Genomic DNA, 27,854 nt, shown 5'->3' on the forward strand with positions numbered 1-27,854 from the left:
AAAATGATTAAAGGGAATTAAAACCAATTCTACCCGAACAGGACAGGCAGCACCATGAAAGCCATCCATTGCCGGCCGCTCCCATCTCCACCATTCACCGGGAGAGGAAAAAGGATTCGGAGCACGGGAAATGTTGATGCTTGACTTACTTAGAAAAAGGTAGCGAAACCGCAGGCTCTTTTTCCCAACCCTATTGTGGAACTCGACCAAATTGACCGTTTGACCAAATTTGATCGAATTTAAACAACAGGGCTGCGTAAGCGTCGCGTGGAGTTGGTGTTTGTGTAGGGTAAAGGTCTGGGAGTCGCTCTAAGCAAGCGATACGACCATTGGCATAAATGAGTTTAGATGGTGTGACATTAATCTCAAGGCAAGCAATCGGATGCTGCTGTCGAGACACTTCCCGTTTATTTATTTGTCATATGTTAGAACTTTTATGTAGTGTTATATTATTCTCAAGGCAATAAAAAAGATGCTGCTGTTGAGACAGTTTTTTTTTAATTTAAGTTTTTGGTAAAAGCTTTAGCTTATCCCGACGCGAAAATTTAGTTAAAATCAAATCTTAGGCAGCCGGCTGCGGAAAGATAGGATCCGTGTTCAATATAATTATTTCTACTCCTGACTCTTTTGGCCACCGGGAAATTAATGTGAATATTTATTTTACTATACAAAAACCAAGAAAAATATTATAAATGACGGGAAAATATTCCAGCAAAGGGCCGTTTTTCTATGCTTATCGCGCTTATCGTGAAACAAGTTTCATAATTTTACCACGGAAATAATATTTGAAATGAACTTTTATGGAGAAAAAAAACCTTAAATTATGCACATATTCTTCAATGAGCCGGAACAAGGAGATCTTTTAAACTATTGTATGTTGAGAAAAGTTAACAAAATACAATAACAGCATTTTAAATTAGTTAACCTCCTTACAAATTAAAATGCATGTCACTAGTTAGCTTACTATTCCAGAAAAATCTTTTGAAACAACAAAAAAAACAAGAAAAAAAATAAAAAAGAAGTATATCGTTAGGAGCATTCAAATCTTTGGCAACACTGTCACAAAAAAGTTATCTAGATCAGTTGTGCCGGCTCAAACCCTTTCTCGCACACACTCACGCCTCCTCATACACACTTTCAAACTCTCATTTCTCAGAAGAATTCCTATTGGAATTGGCTCACCCGATTTTGCTCCCCGCTAATTCTGCTGTTGGCCCGAAGGAAAGTTCCATGAAATCCTTCACTGCAGCCAGATAAATCTTTCCTTCGAGCGCACCTCCTCTCACCAAACAACGGAGATTTCAAGCAAACCACAATGGAGCTCAGCCAATCACACATACACACATCCAGAATGAACTCGATCGAGAGATTCTATTTCACTTTCAGCATTTTTCGCCATTCCAACCGACCAATGAGTCACTTTTTCAAATTGATTTTTTTGCTGTTATTAATCTACATTAAGTATTTTTTTCTAACTTCGGCTTTGAATTTCACTCGCGACAAATCAATTAAATTGCTATTTGTAAATTATGCCACCTCAAGAAAAACAATCATTTTGGTACCACTGACTCGCATACGAGTTGCATAGAAACTTTCATACAACCACGCTGCGGAACGATGAAAACTGAAACCACCCAAAGCAACCTGTCAAGATGTCGCGCAAATCAAACCAGAACGAAAATAACACAAAACAAATTATCACAAAACTACAGTTTTTCCTCAAATTTCGAAGAAACTCCATGTTTTTCGTGTGAAGCCAGGTCACCCGTCTCGAATTAACTACTTTTGCCACGGCCTTCGGTAAAATTTCACAGTTAAAATGCTAATTTAAAAACGCGCGACGGAGTACACAACCGGGCTGGATCAGAGCTGCCAGCAATCTCCTTATTGGTCTGTTATTACAATAACAATCCAATAACAAAAAAATCATAGCGACGAATAACAAATCTTGTTATTTATAACATAAAATTTTATTGGAATAGCATTTTCAAATATCAAAAAATGTTATTTCCAAGTTATTTCCGTCTGCTGGGGAAACCAAAAAAAAAAAATCAGTGTTGCATTATGTTTTATATTAAAATCATTTAACTAATAATCACTTATACAAACGTTTTCCATTTGCAAAAAAAAAAGTAAAACAGCTTTATTATTCAAAAAATGCCGCAAAAACACTTGATGAACCAACGAACGGGCCCGAAAGTGATAACAAATTGAGTTTATTAAATCTGTTTCACACCTCTTTTCCTACGGAATTAAGAGTTTTTTTTTTGCGTGTGGCTGGCAGCTCCTTTCTGTTTTATTTCGGGCGGCGTGATACAGTAACAAAAGGCGCCAATCTATGCCGGAATAAATGGAAAACAATCAGCCCGCTCAACCCGCTGAAAAGCACTTGAATGAAATGTTGAATGTCTGTTTGTATGAACCGGTAAGTGGATTAAACGAGAGTACAGACGAAACAAAACAAACGCGTTTATCTTTATGATGGTAGGTACGTGGTTTATTTATAAGTTTGTTTGAATAATTGAACTCGATTTTCAAGAAGTTTGTTTTAAATTAAACACTTTTGCCCGATCCGTGGAGGTATTTAGTTGCACCAAATGTGGTTTCTATGCACATTGGATACTCTTGAAATATTGTTATTGGCAATATAAATTCATGTTAGGACTTGTTTGAATATTTTTCAAAAAAGTTATAAGAAGAGAGTCTTATTTCCTATTTTTAACTAAATCCCGGGAAGAGGGATTTCTTGACAGAAGGATAATAAACGGTAATATGAATAAACAAAACCATTATAATAAATATAAAAACAACTACAAGTGGAATTTATTTTAAAATTATCTGGCTACATATTTCTACAACAAAAGTGGTAGTAGAGCGACAGTGTGCTGAAAAAATTTTGCTGCGAGTTGCACACATTACTTTGTTTGCAACTCCGTAAAACGCATTTAAATAGGATATTTTCGCTTTAGTTTAGCGACTGTGCGGTTGGTCTACTCAAAAATTAAAATAGTGCCGAAAAGTATAACTTTTCGGTAAAAGTGCTAATAAGTTGACTGTCAATGCACTCCAATGAGTGCTATAATTAACTTTTCAGCACTATTATTTTTTGGGAATATTAGTAGTCCGTTTCGTCACTTAAAAAGCTTTTTAAAGCTTAATTGAAAAAAAAATCAATAAACTTGTTTACGCACATCGTAGCGGATGTGGTCCTGTGTGTCTTTCTTTAGTTTAATCTTCTACAACCCAAACTTTAGGATGTAACAAAATGGGTGAATGGTTGCGGGCGGAAATTACCACGAAGGGGGGAGGGGGAGCGGATTAAGATTCAAAATTTGAAGGCCACGTAGCTTATGCACAAGCCTTTACCGTTTTAGAAAACGATCCTAAATCCACTTGAAACTCGTGCCAAATTATCACTGGGTTTTTTGATTTTATAATTTTTGCTCTGTTTCATTTTCTTAGTCAGTTTTTCTTTCTTAAAGGGTGGTTTTCATTGAAAGTTGTGAGAACTTTAAGTTTTAAACAGTCGGTTTGATCAGCTTCTAAATTGTTTTGAGCAATTCTCTCGTACGAAATTTTCAAAACACGTGCGTTCATGGAATTAGGAACCATGAACAAAGTGTTCGTGACGAAATACGTATCTGTCAAGATATTAAAATACAAGGGGTTTTCAGCATCAAGGATTACTGACCAGTCTGGATGGAATTACCAGGATTACTGGCAATATGTCACGGATTACTTTTGCTTTCTAGAATTACTTGGGATACCAGAAACTACAGAAAATTGCTCAAAATTACTAAGAATTACTTGGAATTACTGCCTAGCTTCCAGCATATTTTAAAAGAAGTATTTTGAAGGCTTGATTGATAATTTTATTTTGTCTCACAAAGCATGACCGGTCGTGCAAAATAATCACTACTTTAAATTTTTACAACTCTTCGTTCGTGTTCCGCTAGCCGAGTGAAAACCCGCTGTTTTCCATACTGCCCTCAATCCATAATTCAGGTTAAATTAATACTACTTTGAAGAAAACACTCGAATTCTGACTGAACAAAAATTAAATAAACTTCGGTAAACCGGGTAGAATTCCTGTCATTTTCTACGGGTTTTCAGTATTCTATTTTTTTTATTCTATTTTTGTCTATTGTTTAAACCGGATTATTGGTAAAAGACAACAATATTTTTGATATAACTGAAGTTTACCGATGAGAACAACCGGCTCCGTGGCTTAATGGTTACGGCTTCTGCCTCACAAACAGAAGGTTCAGGGATTGGACCTTTGAAATTTGGAATCAGGAATTGGAACTTTGAATATGAACAAAACCGAAACTGAATCAGGTGGGATTCGAACTCACACCTAATTACATTGCTCATAACTGAAAACATAATATTTTTTCAGTGTAGTATAGTAACCTGGATAGTAAATTAGCTTATATCTGTAAGCCCATACATCCAATTGAAATGAAGTCAAACACAAACTTTCCGGTAAAAATATTTTCGAGACTGAAAAATCAAGTCTATCATATAGAAATTGCCAAAAACCATCAAAAAACCTATTTTTTCAACATTTTTCTTTTTAAAACCGCTGTAACTTCACAAGGATTGGACTTAGGGCATTGGTCAATATGGAGACTTTTATGTAAAATTGTCTGGAGAACCGATTCTCATGTTCGGTTTTTGAAAATTTTGATGTTTAGAGCACTTTTGAAAAAAATAGTTTCAGTAAATGATTTTTGTATTTTTTCCGGTGAGTTGCTCCATCTTGCATTTTTCGTGAGTCTTATTGTAACATTTTAGGCTATTTTCACAAAAATTTTGAACGAAAAAAAATCGTGGGCTCACCATTAAATTTGACTTTTAAATTAAAAAATCAAAAAATCTCATAAAAGTGGAGTGTTTTTTTCTTCCAGTGTATTTTTTTCGGAAAGCCCGTCAAATTTCCTACAAGTTTGTCTTTGACCACTTTTTGATACGATGCAACGGCTTCGAGATACAGCAATATTTTAATTACGAAATACAAAAATATTTAAAACACTTACGCCCTTTTCAAATGACATTATCGAGTGTAACTGGCTCCATATACACAAAAATGGCTTATATAAGCGCAGGATAACATGTCTACAAAGTTTCATTGAAATCGGAGAGGGTCGGGTACAACCGATTCCCTATTTGACATGGAATTGCTCTCAACATGAAAATAAATAGGCATTGGTTGATTTATGATAGGTTTATCGTGATTATTTTTAATTGTTTTTTTTTTTCTGTAGTTTGTATTCACAAATAAGAATATAATTACTGGATAATCACTGGAATTATCGGAAATTTCCAGGATTACTCCAAAATTACTGAGTATGTTTACTCCGGAACCCCAATGTTGATGATCGAGAAGGAGAGGAGAGGACGTTTTGATAGACCATTGGACCATGAGCTTTAGAGATTTTAAAACACGAACCACTAGCAAAGGGCGAAACCATTTTTATGCTCAATGAATCTATGGATTTCTTTTAGTTCTAATTCAGTTAAAAAATGTTGTTTATTCAAAGACGGTTTATTGACTATTTTTACAATATGTACACATTTTTGGTTATCGCTTACCATTGTTGAAATAAATAAATAAATAAATAAATATTAGGGATACGAAGACGGAGCAGTTAAAGAATAAATAATAATAAATTATTTTTGGGTATCTTACATAACGTTCAAGTTATCCTAAAAATCTTAACACACAGCAGAATCTCAGTAGACAACACAAGTAGAGCCACAACAAAGTTTGTATGAGATATTTGTTAATTGTTTCAAAACGGTTAATTTCGACGCATGATTGCGCAACGCTCCAATTCTAACAGTTATTTTTCTACGCAACATTAACTCATAAGTGTGATATAAATGATTTCAAAACGCATTCAAATTTGATAACATTTCCGGTCTCGTAAACCTCCTCACCTCGTTGCGCTGTGAACGACCGTCAGAGCATCTGTTGCCGACCCATCATCTCCTGCTTGGCGTTGTGCAAATGATCAAGTGTTTTCAATTAACACCTAATCGTAATCGAAATGGAGCCCGGTTGAAGAGAGAGAGAGAGGTGTTTTGAGAAAGGGGCAACAACTGCTCGATTGGGTGTTTTATGCTTGTTTCTTTGCCTTAATTACACAACTTGAGTTCGATTCGTTTGTTGAAAATTGCTAAATATTTCCATTCATAAGTATTCAGAAACCTATCATTTTGGTTGTTCGATTTCCCTCCGTGCTTCTTGATCTTGATAAAGTCGTTAACTTTGGCTGTTTATCATTTATCATCTTCTTCACTTACTTGAGTTAGTTTTGGCAATGTTTGGAGTTGTGATTTATTAGCTTTATCAATTGTTGAAGTTTGTAATCTTTTTCCTTCCCCTGTTTTAACTGGAAACGATGTGCCAAATTTGCGCTTCTGCAAAAGGAAATTCCATCCATTACCGACCCGTTTGACTACTTTTTCTTGCACGAGGTGGGTTCGTTCCTGTTTTCATCTTTCATGCATGTTCCTGTTTTTCGAGATCGAGCTTTTCCTCACTTTTGTTTGATATGTTTCTAGCACACAATGATGGTGATTTCCAAATTACCGCTCAAAATGAAACCGGACAAAGAAAGCAAAAAATCGAGTCGATGACTGCAGGCTTGAACTAAAATTGGGCACAAGTGAACGTAGCAAAATAGGTTGGGATTTTGAAAAATATATCATAAGTTGGAAAGGTTATTGACCTTTTGAAAGGTTTTTAACTTCACCCAAAGGCATCATTCTCTACAAACTCGTTAACTCTACTTGTGTTTATTCGTGTTGACGTTTGCAAAGTTGTATAGACTTCATGTAACACATGTTTTAAAAATGTTTTTGCTTTCGCTCAACAAAAACAACTGTTTTCTGGTAAAATGTACGACCCTAACTCTCTTAACATACAGCCTTAACAATTAACTCGTACCAGTTTTGTCTGATTTTCCTTCTTCTTCTCCTCACATTTCACTTGTTGCACTTTCATTCTTAAATATAATTGTGTGTATGTATTTAAAAAAAATACATTCGTTGTTCCTGTTTGTGGTGGAGCGCGCTTCCACACCTCATCAGTTACTGACCTCGTTTCGAGAGCGCTCGCGCGGTTCTGCACAATTTGCATTGCACCTGCACTTTTCTTGTTAATTTCGTTGTTTCAAAGTGGCCGGAATTTGGGTGGGGAATTACGCTGCTTTCTAACAAGGTTCTCTCTGCGTCACACGTTCAAATCTGCAAGTAGAATGGAAAGAAGGAGACTGTTTTAATACAAGTTACCTTTGGCAAAAAGAAAACTAAATTACACAGACCAAAAAATCATGGTAATATTACATCTGGGAAGGGCTACATCTTTTATGTCAGAAAAATGTGTAATTTTACCTCTGAAAATGTGTAATTTTACTACTTTTCTTGTGTAATGTCGTTTTTTCAGTCTAAATTGAGGTAAAATTACATCATATTAGAGGTAATATTCAACCTTCCAGAATAACAGCTTCAAAATTTCCACAAATTTTTACTGTGTATCTTCTTCTCCAATTTTAGGTTTTTTTCTGAACTTAAAAAATTGCATTGAAATCGAGAGTGGTGTGCATAAAAAATGTACACTAAATGTACGTGTTTACGTAATCACACTTGGTTGATCTGCATACTAATAAGTGTAGTGACTTCACACCTTGACACCACCCTCGCCTTTGCAAACTTTCCTCAATGTTGAACCTTTTATCAAAGCAAACAGAGAGGGATAATGACACTGGCAAACAAATAAAAAACTCAAATCGAATCGTCGAGACTTGGTGAAATTAATGGTGGTTTGCACTCGATAATTTATGGGTTCGATTCCGGAAGAGCGACACAAGCAGACAAAAAAAAACTCACAAGTAAACAAACTTGCCGGCGTTCGTTACCACATGGTCAAAATGGAAAGTGTGATACAAAACAGCGTGTAGCGACATAACGTACGCTAATTTCTGCTTCATTGGAGCCGGTGACTTGGGTTGGATAATTGGAAGTAGGTGACGAACCCGTGATTTGGTAAATTGTAATTTGTTGATTTATTGGATACGATAACTTGTTACACCTTAAAACACAGTGTCGAGCGAAATGTTCCTCCAAAATGTATAGCTCAATGCTAAACTCGACAGAATAATGCTACCAACTCACACCATCAAAACAAATGGCCTCTAAGCATTTTTGAACAATTTTAATGAAAAGGTTTCAGTCTAGAGCAAAAACTGAGAAAAACAAAAAAAAAGATTGCTGTAAAAACATAAAAAAACAGAGACAAATGTTAATGATAGGAGGTGGTAGTATAAGCCACATACTATCAGAAACAAACAGAAACTAAACAAGATAAATGCAATTATAAATATTAAAAATGAAATAAGAAAGACACAAAACAGGAGAAGTATAATTTTTCTTAGAACAAAAGTTGCTCAAAATGACCTCCTGAACACGGAAAAATAAACAAAATCGAAAAAAAAATTTGGGCAGTAGAGGGTTAAGAGAGTGTAGGACCGGTAGTGTAGGGGTAAGCGATGTTGCCTCTCACCCAGTCGGCCTGGGTTTGATCCCAGAAGATCCCGGTGGCAAATTTTGAGACGAGATTTGTCTGATCACGCCTTCCGTCGGACGGGGAATTAAATGTTGGCCCCGGTCTAACCTAGAGGTTAGGTTGTTAGCACAGTCCAGGTATAGGAGTTGTCTCCCTGGGTCCTGTCTCGTTGGAGTCGCTGGTAGGCAGTTGGATTCACAATCCAAAAGTCGTTAGTTCGAATCTCGGGGTGGATAGAAGCTTAGCTGTAAAAAGAGGTTAGCAATTGCCTCAACAATCAAGCTTTCGGACACCTAGTTCGCAATCTCGTAGGAATCTCGCAATCGAGAACGCCAAGGCAATGCTGTAGAGCGAATAATTTGGATTTTTTTAAAGAAAAGCTTGTAGCATCGATTCTAAACTATAAAGAATACATTGTATAGGGATCATTTTTTGTATTTAAGGTTCAATTAGGCATTTTTGGGCGTTTTTCAAATTAAGAATTTTTAAACAACAAATTGGAAAAATACTTTTTAAGGGCTTGAAATTTACTTTTAGTTTTAGTTTTTTACAAACAATGCGCTACACACACACTAACTTGTTTCCTTTGTATTTGAGCGTAATAATCACAGTAAAAAAGATCATGGTAATATTACATCTGGAAAGGGGTAAATCTTTTATGTCAGAAAAAATGTGTTATTTTACCTATTTTCAGATGTAATGCCACTTTTTCAGTCTAAATTGAGGTAAAATTACATCATTAAAGATATTTAACGTTTCAAAATTACAATTTCCAAATTTACAAAAAAATACTGTGTTGGTTTTAATGACATTTTAGGCCGGTTTTTGCTGTATCTTTTTTGATTATCAGTCATCCCCGCTGATGGTACATGATTAAAAAATCAGAATCATCGAACTGTACTTAAATAAAAATTAAATTTGTATTTTAAAATTTTTAACATGCACAGTAAAAAATCATGGTAATATTACATCTGGGAATGGGTACATCTTTTATGTCAGAAAAAACGTTACTTAATCCACCTTTAGGTGGTTGGTGCCTTCCTCACATTTATTAAGTGAATACACTAAACAGCCTCAAAAAAGTGGATAAATATCACTTATTTTTTATCAAAATATCTGAGATCCAACCTAAAAAAAGTGTATTAAAAAACTTAAAACACTAAAGTACTTATAACTTTTGATAGGGTTGTCAGATTTTCAATCTTTTGGGCTTGTTGGAAAGATTTTTTGATTACCTATCCAAGGATGGGTCACATGATAGATCCGGACAACTTTTTCATCAAAATATTTGAGGTCCGGCTTCAAAAAAGTGTATAAATAACACTTAAGTGCTCATAACTATTGATAGGGTTGTCAGATCTTCAATCTTTTGAGCTCGTTGGAAAGGTCTTTTGATTACCTATCTGACGATCATTTGTATGATAGATCCGGACAACTTTTTCATCAAAATATTTGAGATCCGGCCTCAAAAAAGTGTATAAATAACACTTAAGTGCTCATAACTTTTGATAGGGTTGTCAGATCTTCAATCTTTTGAATGCGTTGGAAAGGTCTTTCAAATACCTTTCTAACAATATATAGCATGACGGGTTTTCTAACAAAAACCACCCTTTTTACAATCTTCCGAAGTTTAGCTAAAATCGTTTTTTAGCATAACTTTTGAAGTACTTTTCTAAACTTCATAATATTAACTAGGGTCTTGTGGGACCCCAAGACGGATCGAATGAGACCAAAACGGTCCAAATCGGTTCAGCCAGTTCGGAGATAATCGTGTGCATATTTTTCGGTGCACGGACTCACATCCAGACACACGCACAGACATTTGTTCAGTATTTGATTCTAAATCGATAGGTATACGTGAATGTGGGTCTACGAGGTCGAATAAAGAAGTTCATTTTTCGAGTGATTTTATAGCCTTTCCTCATTGAGGTGAGGAAGGCAAAACCTCTGAAAATGTGTAATTTTACCACTTTTCTGGTGTAATGTCACTTTTTAAGTCGAAATTAAGGTAAATTAAAACATTAAAGATGTAATATTCAACCTTCGAAAATTACATCTTCCAAATTTACACTATTTTTTTCTGTATAGTATTTTTTTTAGTTGACAATTTCAAGGAAACATAAAAATACGATTTTAGGTTTTTATTTGGGTAATTGTTTGATTTCCACTGGAATATCCGATGTTTATAAGCTCTAATGAGTAACAGAGTACCATAGTTTTATGTAAGGTCCATACAGTTCATTCATAAAGGCTTCTAGAGTTATTTCAAAGAAAGAAAGAAAAAGTACTTTTGTTCAAGAAACTGTAGGTTGGTGGTCAAATATTGGTGGCAGACATGCATCCGCTCTAACTCCTCTTTTAGAAGAACTTGTTTGGCATTTCACGTAGATGATTTCCAGTATGCTGTGCCAGTAATAATAGTACGCTAATTATGCTAATCTTTGAAGCTTCCGAAGATCCGGAGAGCCCATCTAGAAACCATGTGAGATATAGAGTTAGAACTTTTAAGTGCACTCAAAGAGCGTTTAAGAAGTTCTTCTCGAGAGCTTATGAGAACATTCACATGAAAATATAGCTAAAATCGTTTTTTCAATGAACCAATGTTTTCTACGCATTATTCATGTTAAAAACTAGTCGTTTACAACGGGTAACAAGCATAACATTACTTTAAACGAAAATGCTGTCTAGAACAAGCTTAGTGCCGTTTTGAAGAGCCCGTAGTGCCGAAGCATGTCTGCTTGGTGGAAAATGTTTCAAAGAGTCTTCCATTGGAAAGTACTTTAATTTCCTTGACTATTCAATAAATATATTGACTCAAGTTTTGAATTATGCTGTGTATGCAATATATTCAAACAGATTTAGAAGAAGTACATAATTTAAATTCGAAGATTTCCAAAACTTTACTGCAATATCAAAATTGTGACTTCTCATAACACAAAGCTCAATGAGCACCAAAGAAACCAATTCCACCGTGCTCAACCCCAACCCAGACGTGCGGAACGATCGCTCCACTGAAGAAAGACTTTAAATTTCAGTGAAAAGCTGCAAATAACCAACCGTAACTGATGCAAATTGCGGCGGCTGCCTTCAGCCAAAATTATGGTGATTTTATTTAGGGCAGCCATTAAAAGAGCCATCCCCCACTGCTGGTCTGGTCTGGTCACTGACTGGAGCTTTTTTTTTATGCTCTTCATGTAATGACTCCGTAATCAGCCGGGGGAAAATGCCCCTCACATGGTGAGGAAAATCACTTAAAGCCGTTAAATGCTCGTTAATGGGAAGTGAAAAAGGTGCCGCTTACGAGAAGTCATATGTGGGCAGAAGGAAATTTGGAGGAACTTTGGTTGCAATTACAATTACACTAAGTATAGGAAAGTCATAAGTGCGTATCGATTTCACCTAAATGAACCTACAATTAACAGTGTAGGAGTTCGGTGAATTTCCAGAAAAGTTTTTTGTTGTTGTTTATCTGAGCAGTCGTTTTTTAAGTGTATAAAATTTGAAAATATTTTTTCTGCAATCATATTTTGATACATGAAATGTGGAAACAAAAAACAATCTTTTGATCAGAAAATCTTTCTTGTTATGAATTGAAGATAATATTTTTCCCAGACAATAACACTGTCGAACTAGTTCATGGTACTACTTTGCCTGACATTGAGACTGGCTGCTTCAATAACCCACATTTAATAACAATTCTCGGAAAAAGTCACACATTTCCACAATTATATAAGTAAAAAGCCGATGTGGAAATGTGTAACACGCACGCCGCCGGCTTTGATTAAGTCGTTTGCCCTAGAGAACAACAGCACAATTTGAGTGTGAGAAAGCGTGCTAAAGCTGTTGGTGCACCAGGGAGGGGTTGGGTTGTGGTATCAAACACCTTTGCGTGACAACATAAGTGGGTGATAATGGGAAAAAGAGACGCTTTGCGTGAGAGCACGGGTGCGGAGGATTGGACGGATGTTTTCAATACTCCGGTGAAAATGGTATTTAATTGACAGTGAGAGATGAGGTGAATTAAGATACACCGAAGTATTCTGGGTCATTTGCCCTGATTTGAATATAGGTAAATGTTTTCAAAAACATAAAATCTGTTGAAAATTTTGTACTCTAAATAAAACAACTCGACATTTTTGAAGTTGATATATCATTAAACGCTTCAATTTTGTCGAGGTATGATAGATTTGGAGTCCAATATCCTTGAAAACTTGTTCTAAATATAGTCAGAGAAAGTAAATTTAAAGTTATCAACATTTTATGGATATCTAGACTATTAGTGACTAAGTGTTCTAAACTTGGCTTGGATGATGGATACGGAAAGAGTTTTCTTTCAAGATAAGTGAGATTCGGCTTAAAAAAGCAAGAGGGTGCTGTGTCCTATCCCTCGCTTGGTTCAGACCAAAATTCATGATTGAGCTGTCAGACCAAAGAGTAAAAAGTAAACAATCTTGGTTTTTAACGTAGGTGCACAATTTTAAACCATTTCTTTTCCTGGTCCTGTACACAAACAATTAAATAAGAAGTTTAGAGCCTTTTTAAGACCACTTTAATTTTTGATCGCGTTATGGGTATTCACCTGAATAATCTTGAAATTAATTATGCAGATTTGCGATTTTCTTTGCTACATCATTCTCTTGTAAAAAAGCACATAAATATCATTTAAGTAGTCACAACTCTCGATTCGTTTGGATAGCATCTCGATTACCCATCCAACGCTAGGTTGGATGATGGATTCGGACATTGTTTACTTACAGATTAGTGAGATTTGGCTTCAAAAAAGTACAAGTTAAGTTAGGTGGTCATAGCGACAAGGTTGCCAGATGTTTTTTTTTTATTTTTTTTTTTTGATGTTCGGAATTATAAACTCGTTTGAAAGGTCTCTTGATTCCAACTTGATTCCTATCCAACGATAGGTTAAAAATAGTTCCGAGCATTGTTTACATAAATATATGATAATATAATATCATAATATCATTTCCAGTTTACTTTTCCAAAACAACCAATGTTCCATGGGTTTCCTATGTTCATAGGACCTTTTGAAAAACGTAAACGAGGTTTAAGTACCGTCATCTGGGGCGAATCGGGACTAGAGTCTGAATAGGGACAGCAGTTTTCAGAGCACTTAATGCTTTTGAATTTCGAAACAGATGTACAGATTTTGTTGGTCTGAGTCTGTTCTAATCGAAACCAATCAGAAGAATCAAAATATTGTACTCCAATATGGTTAACTGCCAATTCGTCCCATGTGTCCCGATTCACCCCAGTTGACGGTAATCAAATTTTAAGATAAACGAAGTTGACTTTATAGCTGTCGGCCACCATTGCTAGTACCAACCACTAGTGTCTTCCTTTTTATCTACAAGGACTTCGCCGCCCTGGGCTCCTAAGTGTATGAAAGTATGGCACGGAGCGACGGCGCCGAATACCCATATTTACACAAAGAATTTTAGAGCGCCCGCCGCGGGATTCGAACCGTCGACCTCTGGATTGTGAGTCCAGTGCGCGGTCCGATTGATCCACACGGGCGGGTTGCCGAATATTCGGACTTTTGGACTCGTTTGGAAGCTATCCCAATTTCCTTTCCAAAGATGGGTCGGATGATGGATCCGGACAGAGTTTTAATACACATTACTTTTAGGTGAGCATTACTTGAGACAGGGTTACCAGATCTTCATAAGATAGGTTTCGTTGGAGAGGTCTGTTATTACCGTCATTTGGGGCGATCGGGACACATTGGGGTTTGAGTTGGGACAGCTGTTTCAGCCTTGCTACTGCACAATATTTGTATATTTTTCACTGCTTTGCTGGGGTTATCGCGAATTTACGAAAGAAAAGTTTTGAAAAATTTGTTTTTCTTTAAACTCGAGATATCTTCATTTGAAAAAGTCTAATTTTCAAGGGAACCCCATATAGGACCACCCTTACGAAATTTGTCCAAATATATGTTTTTCCATGTAATTTTGAACCAAAGTATCAACTTTTCTCACTTTCCTCTAAAACATAACCCTGAATTGCCACGTTCAAAAAACAGATTTTTGAAGGTTTGCTCAGATGCTTTCTTAAAAATTTGGTCGTAGAAGGCGTAGATTAGGAGATAAAATGTGGGTGTCTTCGACAAAGTTGCTTGGATTGGTGAGCCCAACAACTTTTTACAAGACAACAAAATTCCCAAAAATATTGCTAAGTTAGATTTTCAAATTCACCCTAATCGTGAACCACCCTAATTTTCAACCAAACCAAAAGTTACCCCTTTTCATTTGCAACAACTCTTCTCAAGACACCAAAGCTCCAAAACTGCACCATTTATAATCAAGGGCAAATATTTAGATTTGCTTAAATTTTGATTGTGACTCGACATGTACCCGTGAAGGGTGATCGAGGAGGTCTAATTTAGGAGTTCATTTCTCGAGTAATGTTATAGCCATAGTAGGGGAAATTCTCGTATGTTTGCCAGGTTAAGAACTCGCTCCTAATTCCGTCCAATTTGCTAATTTTCACTATTTAAACAACATTTTTTGCAAATTTTTAATAGAAACTTGCTTGCTCACTTCCTATTGAGCTATTTATCACTCGATTTCAGCTGAAAACGCTTTTGATGAGCTGTAATTGAACGTAAAAGTGCTGATAAGGCAACATTAGAGGCACGATTTAATTAGATGCTGTTCCCCTAAGAAAGGCAAAAAGGAAAAAAAGAGAATTTTCAGAACCTTTCAAGAACAAAAAAAAAAGGTGTTGTCAATGGACAACAATAAACACCATTCAAAATGAAAATCATTTTTTTCACTGAAAAAAATAATTTAATATAAGCTATAAATATGTTGAACTTTATCAAAATTGCATATATTTTTTAACAAAATATGGTGTGACCTGTGTGTGTGATTTGAAAACGAAATTAGCGGATCTGTAAAGGCCACACGATGGGGCATTAAACATTGTACACAACCGCGACATTAAATAAATTAGCCAAAATCCAAGTGTGACAAACAATCACTACAAATATAGCACCGTCAACTCACTTTTTAATTCCATCTTCCAAAGTCCGCTTTCAACAGTGAAATGCAAAGTGATCAATTTATTGCGTACAATCGTGTGTACATTGTTCGAAAAGTTGTTAAATCACTTTCAATTTTCATTCCAGCTGAAGAAAATAAAAACAGTTTCAAAACCATAAACGAAAGAGCTGGAATGCGGTTTTCTTTGACCCAAATCCATCGGCGCTCTTTTGAGCAGAAGCATACCGTTTCACTTTTAGTTTCGTTCCCGCAAACCACTAAACTAGATCCATTTTGGTCCAATAATCGCGCATCAAATTAAACAGGCCCGTCATAATCTGCCGATTGTCGAACGGATCGGCTTAAGTGAGCCACCGCCACCGGAACGAAACCGGAAGTTTTTTTTTTCGACGGTGGTGGCGCCTCAAATTCGTTGCACTCTGACAAAAAACTAATCAATTTTTCGATTTTGAACCTGCGCGCGCTCGTACTCGTACGTCCGTACGTATACGGTACGGTTCATTGGATAACCGTTTCCCGAGCAGGGGTAAATAACACGGGAATACCATATTTTGGTATTACTTGGCATAATAACAAATACCAAAATGTGCCCTTGGTTGCCCAGTAATAGATGGTATAATACCATGAAATCATACCAAAAAACTGTATGGGGAAGACTAAAGCAATACCAAAACGTGCCATTCCAAGGGCAAATGAATACCAGATAATAACAACTTTCCGGGTAAATAAAAATCTCATTGGACAAAAAACAATGAGAATTCTCTATAGGATTACAGCGAAAATTCAATTTGACTAATGGGATTGCAATGAGAAATGGGTAGAATTTTGATGCTATATTTAAATTCTTCGAACAGGCAGGAAAAAGAAGTCTTGCTTGGAGAGCCAAAAAATATCAGGTAAAGAAAACTAGAGGAATACTGGAATCAAACTCATGACAGGTAAAGTGCAGACGCCATTTTAGCTACCCGTTTACCAACTGAGCTATCAACGCTTGTTGAAAACGAGCTGCTGCTGCTTCAACATGTTTTAGCTGCAGGCAAAAATATCAGGAAATTCAAAGAAAGAGAAACAAACTAAACCAGAACGAGAAAAACTATAGCCCAGGCAGCGTGGCATTTTTCGTGGGATTTTCGAGGAAGCATGATTCCAACTGAATAGGATTCAACACATATCCAATATAAAAAAGGATTTTTGAACGAAGTTTGAATACCACATGCATACCAACATTTTGGTATTGGAATAGTTATTTTATCAAATTAACGAAGATTGACATTATTTTTATGAGTTTATCGATTATGACGAACAAAGCACACAATGTTAAGTAAAATCCATTCTAAATTTTTAAATTTTTCACGTTAAACCTATTGATGTCGTAAAGTTAATCGTCTAAATATATAAATGATTTTCTTATCATTTTCAAATGTATCAGCATACTTTTAAGAATGTTAATCATCATTTAAAATAGTTTTTTTATGAATAACCTTTATTTTATAATAATTTTATTTAAAATACCTTTACAATACCAATGTATGGTATTCCCTAATTTATAAAGATCACAAATGACTTTTTTAGACCAAAATAAAATAGTTGGCTTTTATTTGAAGTAGATTTGCGTTTTTAAGTATGTAAGTAAGTAACATTAGGTCAAAATTCGACATTTTCTTAAAATTTGCCCAATAACTGAACAATACCAACATTTGGTATAATAACAAAGATTGGCTATTAACTTTAGACATTTTTTCAAGACATTTAGACACTTTGACATTTTTTCAAGGGCTCGCCAAAACCAAAATTTGGTATTGATACCATTGAATGGTATTATTTTGCATTTCCCGTGTTATTTACCCATGCTCGGGTTACGTTGCAAATTCGGAATTTACTTGCATAACTTGTTCGCAGCATTGTGGCATTTGGGGTATCAATGTCTGATTGCTGGGTATAGCAAACGTCCGAATTCCGAATTGGCGGAAAAACCCCGCCTCTTTGCTTCGGTTCGTGCGTGTTTATTGAAATCAAAGTAATTGACCGTACGGTACATTTTATTTTCTTTCTCTCAGTTCACTCCGAAGGGGGCTTACACAATTGAGATCAATAACATGCTGATTTTCCACGTGTAGAATCGATTGGACACGTGTAGAATCGATTGGACACGTGTCGACTAGAATTGTTCTTAGCTTACACAAAAAAAAAAAAACAATAAAGAATGAAACAATACAACATTTCAGCTAGTTCATAATATAAAGTGTTTCGAAAGCTTTCGGTGGAGTTGCTGGTCGGCGGTTGGACTCGCAATCAAAGGTAATCAGTTCGAATCCTGCACGGTGTGTTTTTTAGAACAAACTAATGATAAAAAAAATCGGTATGTCTGATATTTGGCACCGTGAAAGAAGGGCTCTTTCCCGACATTTTGCGGGGTTTGCCGAAATATTTCGTCGGGGGGTCTAGAGCTACTTGTTTTTGAAGATTATTTTTCGATTTTATGGGATATTTGACAAAAAAATCACAGAAAATCGGTGCATTCATGTTGATATCACTCAAACTTCTTATAATTATGCCATGGGGCCAATTATATTTGACCAATATTTGACCACCAATAAAAAAAACGAACTAAATTTATCAGATTTCTAGCTTTCTTTGAAATTACCACAAAATCCAAACTGGAAACCCCGATACGACCGAAACTAAATCTTTTCTTTGTACAATTTGTCATGAAATTACAGCAACAAATTTGAGCATTAGACATAGATTATTTATTTAATAAGCTGTTTATTACCCAATAGGTTCCGATAATTATTAATCCTCTGCTACACTACACCATTACATTTTAAAACATTTAAGAATCGATCACATTGTAGAAAATTGTTTTCTGGACAAGTTCCATAAAAAAGTATCAGTTTTGGTTCAATCTACCTGGGGTAGAAGGTTCCTTAGATTTAAAAGAGGTTTGGGTGATCTACCAATTTAAGCCTTCAGGATGGACACACATTGCGTCTAGTTTTTCTTGAAATCATCAAAAGTACATAAATATCACTTAAATGGGCATTACTTTAAGACAGGGTTGCCAGATCTTAAATGTTTTGGACTCGTTCGAAAGTTTTTTCGATAACCTAACCAACTGTGGGTGGTATGATGGATCCGAACATAGTTTAAATACATTTAAGTAAGATCCGGCTTCGAAAAAGTACATGAATATCACTTAAGTGGCCATAACTTGAGACAGGGTTGCCGGATTCTCAATTTTTTGGATTCGTTGGAAAGGTCTTTTGATTACCTATCCAACGATGTATAACGTGATGCTATTTGAGTCGATTTCCGATCACTTATCTAACATCCGGATAAATACAAAAACACATTTTTATACATAACTTTTGAACTACTTACGAAACTTTATAAAAAATCAATAGGTACCGTAATCCGGGGTGACTTTGATATGATTTCAATTTGTTTTTAGAATATTTTCCAACAGGTAAGGTTTTTCTCAAGATTATTATTTTTAAAACATGTACTGAGGTAGACGACACAAAGTACATGCACTATTTCGGAAAAAAAAGTTTTTTCAATAATGTTTAGAAAAATAGTTACGTTAAAAATTCTTAGTTTTAATTCCGGGGTGACTTTGATAGTCATACTTTTTCTTGTTAAAATCATATTTAAGGTGTTCAAACTTTATTTGTACGCTAAATGTACCATCACTAAAGTAGCTGATATAGTTTTTAAGAAAAAAAAATCAATGTTTATATTTAGTTACCGTAAACTGGGGTGACTTTGATAGCCCGGGGTGACTTTGATAGGTTTTTCAAATGCCTGTCAAATTAATATCTGAACATTTTTGAGAATTTTGAGTACGTAAGCATTAAGGGATAGCTTATTATCGAACATTTATGCAAAAATGAGACTGTTACATTGGATGTATCAAAATTATTGGCCAAATCAAATTTCTATCAATGTCACCCCGGGCTATCAAAGTCACCCCAGTTTACGGTACCTATGTTTATGAGCTTTTCAACAAAATACATATAAATTTTAGGTAAAATTATTAAAAATTCGAAATTTTGCCTGATCTTTGTTAAAACTAGTTTTGTTTGTAAAATTATCGATTTATATTGCATTTTATACTAAATTCGAAGCACGAATCACAAGTTTTCACATTTTACATGGCAATTGTTCAACTGAAATTGCCTATAAATCTGGAGTTTTTTTTAAATTGTGTTTGGAAAACGCATATTATTTATTATTTACAAACTTTTTTAACCTTCTCCTAGTGGAAAATTGTCCAAAGAATCCGAAAATGCATTCCGTTTTCCGATTAAAAATCATGTTAATTGAGAAAATCAAGACACTTTGAGAAGGTTAAAATAATGAATTTCATCAACATTTTCTTAACTATATTTAACTAACTTTTTAAACTTGTCAAAATTTTATGAAATGTTCTTCTTGAGGTACTTTGAACACATCTCTACCACGGTCAGTATGTTTCTAAACCATTCCTTACGTATGTCGGTGAACACGTGGAGAGGCATCGATTGCATTATTAACACAAAACATCATTTTACGTTATTTAGAATAGCTGAAATTCTTCCAGGAACATCAATAATAATAATTTTATTACTTTAAAGAATGTTTCTGAGCCAAAACTCGAGTGTATGCTCTGCCACGTGGTTGCCGTCTGATATGGGGCGTCGTGGTTTTCACCTAGCCGTCATAGCATACTAAGGAAATGCGATGCTTTTGAAGGGTAAATTGTTGATTCATGAGACACCGGACGTCGATCCAATGCGCACCTTGAGGACAGAACGGATAACCCTAATTCCTTCTGGAATGTGTTCATTGGACCTTCCCCTACACACTAATCTTTATTCCGAGTGAATTCATGTTGTCCCCTGACCTGTAGGATCGATTGAACGAAAAGCGCCAAAATCCCATAGTGATTTCCATGTAAACTTCAACTCGCTGGGGACAGGCCAATTCTCAACCAAATGAGCTGATATTTGGCATGAGAGTCTCTATGGGTATCCTCTACAAGAGGAACCTCGGTTTGCCGTGATCTGAGAAATTTCTGTTTTTGTTGAAACACCCTATTAGCATAGAATAGAGAAAGATAGAATTGCCACTCATTTACCGAACGGGGGACAAAACTGTGCTGCCTAACTGATGCCAGCGGCGAAACGGGGAACTACAACACCCTGCGCATAATACTGTCAAGAATGTGGAGAACTGGTTGGCACATATATATTATTTATTAAAAATGTAAAATGATTTTAAAAAACATGGAAAACAAATCAAAACAATTATGAAAATTCAAGATAAGTGCATCCCTTATCTAGGATATTATGTTTTAAATAAGATTAAATGATTTTTATTTCGCATCAGCATCTTTTTTTTTCTAAATTTCAAGATTATGCCAAATAAGTTGACACCCGTTTTCACTTCTCCAAGACATCTGTTTTGTCATGTTGACATTTCGCTGTCGCTGTCAAACCAAGTGAAGAATCGGAAGAGGAAATGACTATTTTGCCGTTCGGAGTGAAGAAAAGTGGTCGTGGTGTTCCAGCAAAGACTCCGCACTCCAACTTAAACCGCAATTTGCGCCTAATCCTAACGTTCTACCGCCTTCACTAGTCTCGTCTTTTCATCCGGCTTCCAAGCACCATTTCACATTTTTGATTGCCAACTGAACGTCAACAAGCCTTTTTCCATCTGTCACTGTCAAACAAAACGCACCCTCCAGAATGCACAGGGCAGTTCCATCAAAGTGCACAGTGCGCATTTCGACTGAAGTTCCCCGTTTCGAGCAGTGGTGGCGCTGTCGGCAGAGTCGCTTGACGTTTACAAGGGGGAATCGGCAAGTGGCAATTCTACCTATCTCTATTCTATGCTATTAGGTACACATGAAGGTGGGTCTACGAGCTTTCTGTGAAAAAATAAAAAAAATAAAAATTGAATTTAAAAGCCATGGTTTCAACATTTGAATGAAAAAAGTGTTTTAAAATGCATTATAGACCTGTCCAGTTGTTTTGCAATCATTAGTTTCCAAAATATCTAAGTATTGGAAAATTTTATTTTTCGCGAAAAAAAAAAAGTTTTTGCGGTGCTGTGCATTGGAATTTCATAAAAATTCAAAATATTTTTAATCCAGCCCAAACATGCTAAATATGATTATCAATGCAGAAAAATGCATTTTAGATTGTTTTCAGTTGATTTAACTTCTATTTTCATTGAAATTTTGAAGTTTTTTGAAAAAATATTTTTTTTGCCCCCTGATTTTTCGGACAAGTTTTGAAGGGGGGGGGGGGAGGGGGGGCGACATAAACTTTGAAAAATATTTGCAACGGCCTTACTTAATATTTACATAAGGTCGTAACTACTCGAACCAGAGTGATTCATTTATCAACCAGTCTACAAAGCTGTCCCGAATGCTTTCGTTACAGTTTCCTTTGAAAACTTCATCTATTGATTGCTTCATAAGCTGCTCAATCCAAATCGAGTGAATCCTAATCGAACCGAAACGATCGATTGTTCTCCAAATAGTTACGAAATTCACCTTGAATAACTCTTTTTGATAAAGGAAACACCTTCAAAATTGGCACGCTTTCAACGTGTTTTTTTTTTCTCATCGCCTATTATTGCAGCACACTTCACAGTTCGGTTATGATTTTTTGCTACATGTACTTCCACTTATTACTTTTTAATTTTATGAGGGAGTCTTTGAAGAATATATATTTTTTATATATGTCATTTTCACATTTTAATTTTTTTTAAATCAATTAGTATCGTTTCTTTAAAAAACGAAAAAAGTTAAAATTAAACAAATGTATGTATGCACCAACAAAAAGCTGTTCAGCAAAGCACGAAGAATAATTAAAAGTTGAAGAAGTTAAAACATTCAACGCACGTGTGCTTTTCCGACCAAACGGAGATTGTTTTTACGCCCTCCTCTGCGTGGCGCATTTTCTAAACAAACCGATTGGCCGTTTGAGATATGTGCGTTCGTTGGAACATCCGTGGTAAGTACCCGTTTGAATTTAGATTTGTTAACAGTTACGTTTGCCTACATTTGAATCCAGACAGAAGCAGCAACTAATCACGCCTCACCACACACTCGCACTCTTGATATAATGAGAAACTATTCTTTTTTGCCTTTTCTTTCTTTCTCATGAATTTGGTTTCAATTTCAAAACGAAATTACATTCATGACTCGTGCATCCGAACGACGACGGCTGATTGATGCTGCAAGATAAAATAGTCTGCGGTCAGTTTAGCGGAAGACTTGGGAAATAAGCTGGATGCGTTTAAATTAAAACAAACTGTACATGAAAGAAATGTCTAATTTAATTGAATTTAATCAAGGTTCTATCAATCATGTGCTATAACCCAATAAAACGCCCTAAATCTCTATACAAACTTTGGAGAAAACCATCCGGTCTTGTCCAAACATTTTTTTAAAAATTGAAGGTGCACTTGTTTGAGGGAACTTCAAGGTCCATGCTTTCCCTCTAATTGAACATGCGCAGTAATTTTTGTTGATTTTTGTAAGTTGGTGTAATCATACACTTTGTTGATGCCTGATCACAGTTATTTTGATGAAAATTATGTCCAATTCCTCGATGCAATCTGTCGTTGGACAGATTTTGAAATACCTTTCCAAATAGGCAAAAACTTTAGAAATCTAGCAACCTTATCTGAAGACATAGCCACTTAAGATATAATTTTACTCTTTCATGATGCCGAAAAAAAGGAAATGTATGTACCCACTAGGGTGTTTCAGCCAAACAAAAAAGTTCTCAGATTACGGCAAACCGAGGTTCCCCTTGTAGAGGATACCCATAGGGACCCTCATACCAATTATCAGCCCATTTGGTTGAGAATTGGCCTGTCCCCAGCGAGTTGAAATTTACATGGAAATTACTATGGGATTTATGTGCTTTTCGTTCAATCGATCCTACAGGTCAGGGGACAACATGAATTCACTCGGAATAAAGATTAGTGTGTAGGGGAAGGTCCAATGAACACATTCCAGAAGGATTTAGGGTTGTCCATTCTGTCCCCAAGGTGCGCATTGGATCGACGTCCGGTGTCTCCAAAACCAACGATTCATCCTTCAAAAGCATCGCTTTTCCTTAGTATGCTATGACGGCTAGGTGAAAACCATGACGCCCCATATCAGACGGTGAACACGTGGAGAGGCATCGATTGCATTATTATTACAAAATCATCATGCTACGTTATTTTGTAGAGTTGAAATCCTTACAGGAACATCAATAATTATAATTTTATTACTTTAAAAAAAAATCTGAGCCAAAACCTGAGTGTATGCTTTGCCACGTGTTCACCGTCACACGGTAAAAAAGTTAAGATGATAGTTTGGCAACTCACCGGTCAGTTGTATTTTTTCTGTAAATTAATCTTTAAAATGAAAGGAAGCTGAATAATGGAATTTATTCTGTAAAAATGTTCAGGACATTGGAGCAATCTCTATAAAATCGTCCGATTTCGACCATTTTTTTTATATTTTATTTGGCTTAAACTTTGTGGAGGCCTTCCCTATCACCAAAGAAGCCATTTTGTGTTATTTGATCACCCATACAATTTTGGCAGCTGTTCATACAAAAATGTTATGTAAATATTAAAAAAATCTGTATCTTTTCAAGATTTTTTATTGATTTGGTGGCTTCGGCCAAGTTGCTCATTTTTTAAGCCATTCAGAAGTTTGGAGTTTGAATTTTTTTCCGACGAGTTATGATTTTTTTAAAATAGTGATTTTTGTAAAAAAAAAATCTTGTACATAAAATTTTTTACCCTCGTTTTTTATGTAAAATTAAATTTGCAAGATCGGAAACTGTTTTTAATCATGCGCAATCGATTCCCCAGGAAATTTTATGTGAAAAACTGACTTTTTACGTATTTTTGTTCAGCCTTCTTTTGCGTGACAGGCCTAATTTGCGATTTGTACCCATTTTCGCCCACTTTATAGTGATCAAAAAGGTCTTAAATAGAAGCTAGAAATGGGTTGACACCCTGTAGATGTGCCACCCTGTCTTCCAACCATGTCAAAATTTCTTGGAATAAGTAGCTTAACAACTTTTCCTAAGACACCAACGCTTTAAAAGGTCACCAGTAGAAGTTAGGGCTTGGTTGACACCATGTAGGTGTGTCACCCTGCATGTCAATAATTTTAAATAAAAGCCACATTCATATACAACACCTTTTCCTAAGACACCATTTTGCTAGGTTGCTTCCTTATTACGTTGAAAAATAAGATTTCGAAATATCTACCGCAGTGTTGGCAAGAAATGTAATTTTCAGCACTTATTTTGAAATGCCTCTTTTAAAAACTCTGTATCTTTTTCAAGAAGCAAGATAGGACCATACTTTCTTCGGGAAAGTTTTAGAGGACATTCAGGACTATACTTCTACGGTGTTAGTTTTTAAATTGAGTGAAAAATGAAAATTATAAAAATCAAAATGTAAAAAAGAGGGTTTTCCCATACAAATTTGAATCGCTTTGCGGAAAGCCGGGTCAAATCCAATCGCTCCCAAATTTTGGGGGGTTGTTTGAGGGCACCGGAAAATGCCTGTTCTGTAAAATCGATCATGTCGAGCCACCCTAGTGTTCATCAAGCTTTCATAGCATGCTAAGGAAAATTTGATGTTTTTTTCAGGGAAACCCGTTGATTCCGGAGACATCGGATTGTTTGCCGATGCGCCAGGTCTAGGGACAACGAATCCATATGCTCTCTTCGGGAAAAGTGTTCTCCAGACTATTCCCCTTAGGCCTGACTATACCAGAAGTTGGCGCGTTATTTTCCCAGACCTGTAGGAGCGTTTGAACAAAATTTCCAATTTTCCCATAGTAATTCCCATGTAAACTTTAACCCTGATGCGCGCAGCCAGTTAACAACCAAATGAGCTGATATTTGGCATGAAAGTCCCTTTGGGCATGCCCTACAACGGGAACCATACTAAAACTTGATCCGAGAACTTTTTGAAAAACGTATCCACCCTACTATACATGTTTGGGTACCAAAAGTTGCGTCTTTCAATTACGAAAATTTCGATACCCAAACATGATTTTTTATTTTTTGCCGATTTCGTCATTTTCCTGGTTTTGCGCGTGGCGCGTCGAAAAACTCAGTTTTTATATTCAAAAAGTCGTATCTCGGAAACGTACGTTTTGACATCGACAATTTCTTTGAAATGTTATGTGAAATTTTCCGAGGAATCCGATAAAAATATTTTCAGACATAGGCTGTTTGGTCCAGACACGGTCAAAACGCCATTTTAAGTTTTCATACGACTTTTTCAAATGTTTAGCTAGATTTTTGATACTTCTTACTATTATTCTCAAATAGTCAAACAAATCGCCTTTCTTTTGCGTCTAAGAAAGCTAAAATCGTATGAAATGGCACGGAGATGAGATTTTTTGAAAAAAGTGTTTTTTGCGAAAAATGACGAAATTTACCATTTTTGAACCACCCTAGCACGATGCAGGTAACCCTAATGGCCAAACAAAAAAATACGGGTCGATTTATTTTGGCTAGAAACCCCAAGAAAAATGTTGAGCCCAATCGGAGAACTTTTTTTTCGGTTTAGGCTCTTTTCAAATTTTATAACTGCAAACACTTCGATAAAAAATACGTTTTTTTTCGGAATTCAAAGTATGCTTTTATACCTTTGCAGGGTTATTTTTTAGAGTGTAACATTGTTCTATAAAGCTCTAGAGCAAACATTTTTGTTTTGGTTTTTGTTTTCTTCTTTAAAAATTTTAGTAAAAAAAGTATTTGAATCATTTAAATACAATTTACAGCAAACCAGTTGTTTTGCAATCATTATTTTTCAAAATAACAAAGTATTCATGATTTTTTTTCGCAGGAGGGGGAGGGGGTGCGTTACATCGGAATTTTACAAAAAAAAAAACAGCTTATTTCCAAACGAAAACAAACATGTTTAACATGATTATAAACGCAAATGCATTTGAAATTGTTTTCAATTAATTTTGTGCCCTGATTTCGGGCCGATTTTTTAGTTTTTAGTTGACGCATAGTTTTAAGTTTGTTTTAAACAATTTTAGGCAATTTGTTTTTATCTTGAAACAGAATCGTTGCTCGAGTTTTTCAACTAATTTTATCTTTAAAAAAATATTAAAATATAGAAGTAACAAGTCGGTGGAAGTCGTAATAAAGATTTTGGTAAAAACGGACAAAACTCAAGAAAAAACTAGTTCCATTTAGAAGCTAAGCTTAAGAGTAAAAAAAACCAAATTATATCGATGGAATTTTTTTAAAAACTTTTTGATACTTTTAACGTAAAACTCCCATAAGCGTGATCTCGATTTTCAATCATCACGTTCGAGAGCGCCGTGAAGGATCCCCAAAGTTTGTAGTCAAATTTTATTTACTATACTTATAACATCAGTCTCTACCAAACTCAACATTCCATGAAGCTGCTAACTACTCCTAATAGCTCCTAATTGCAGAGACTTTTTATAACCAATTTCACCCGACACTTTCATCAGCAAATTCCGTAAAATTGTTATGATTTCGATACTCTCTTCGCAATTTTATCTCAGCGACGAACCGCAAGATAAAAACAAAAATGTTAGTCACAGCAAAAAGCTCGAAGAGGGTACAAAAAACTCCTACGGCGTTTTGCTTAGTACGAGGGATGCCATAATCGCTACTCAAGCTATTACAGCGATAAACTAACCCTGAAATTGACGCTCTTCAGGAGGGTAAAAGTGAACTTTGCGCACACATTAATTGCCACCCTAATTGAGACAGAAAGTGGTCCGATCGGTTGATGGCTGCCCTGAGGGTGAGGGGAATTGCGTTAAATTTAATAATTCACCTTAACTTAAACTTGGTAAAGGTGAAAGTATAAAGATTTTTTAATATAATGAGTATGTTAGTATAAATGTTTAACAAAATCAACATTTTTTCAAATGAGTAGATTCCACAGGTTGACCACCCATGACCACATGGTGGCCCGGAGTCCATCCGACCGGGTGGCCTCCTTAGGATTGAACCCACCACTGATTGGCCCCCTCAGGAGAGGAGGGGGAATCCCGTTCGGCCTAATCATAGGGGACGTCCGTTCGCGCACTCTTGGCTGTAATGAGTCAATCATAGAGGATTGCCGGTGAGCGCGCGCGCGCAAAAAAAAATCATAAATCGGAAGAATCGCCAGTTAATGAGACTTTAATTGTTTTCTGCAAGTCAAATAATGGCGAGTTAATGGGTTCGGGAAATGCTACTAGCACGGGAGAGATG

General features: G+C 35.8%; 1 protein-coding gene across 1 annotated transcript in view; it reads right to left on the reverse strand.

The window, feature by feature from the left end:
* Positions 1-5,851: 5,851 nt before the first annotated feature.
* LOC120424386 (uncharacterized) overlaps positions 5,852-27,854 on the reverse strand; it is a 29,540-nt gene continuing 7,537 nt past the window's right edge. Inside the window, exon 2 of the mRNA XM_039588486.2 lies at positions 5,852-7,254. The gene's annotated coding sequence lies outside the window, so the exon portion shown is untranslated. The remainder of the gene's footprint in view (positions 7,255-27,854) is intronic.

Source organism: Culex pipiens, chromosome 3 (genome assembly GCF_016801865.2).
Source record: "Culex pipiens pallens isolate TS chromosome 3, TS_CPP_V2, whole genome shotgun sequence".
NCBI lineage: Eukaryota > Metazoa > Arthropoda > Insecta > Diptera > Culicidae > Culex > Culex pipiens.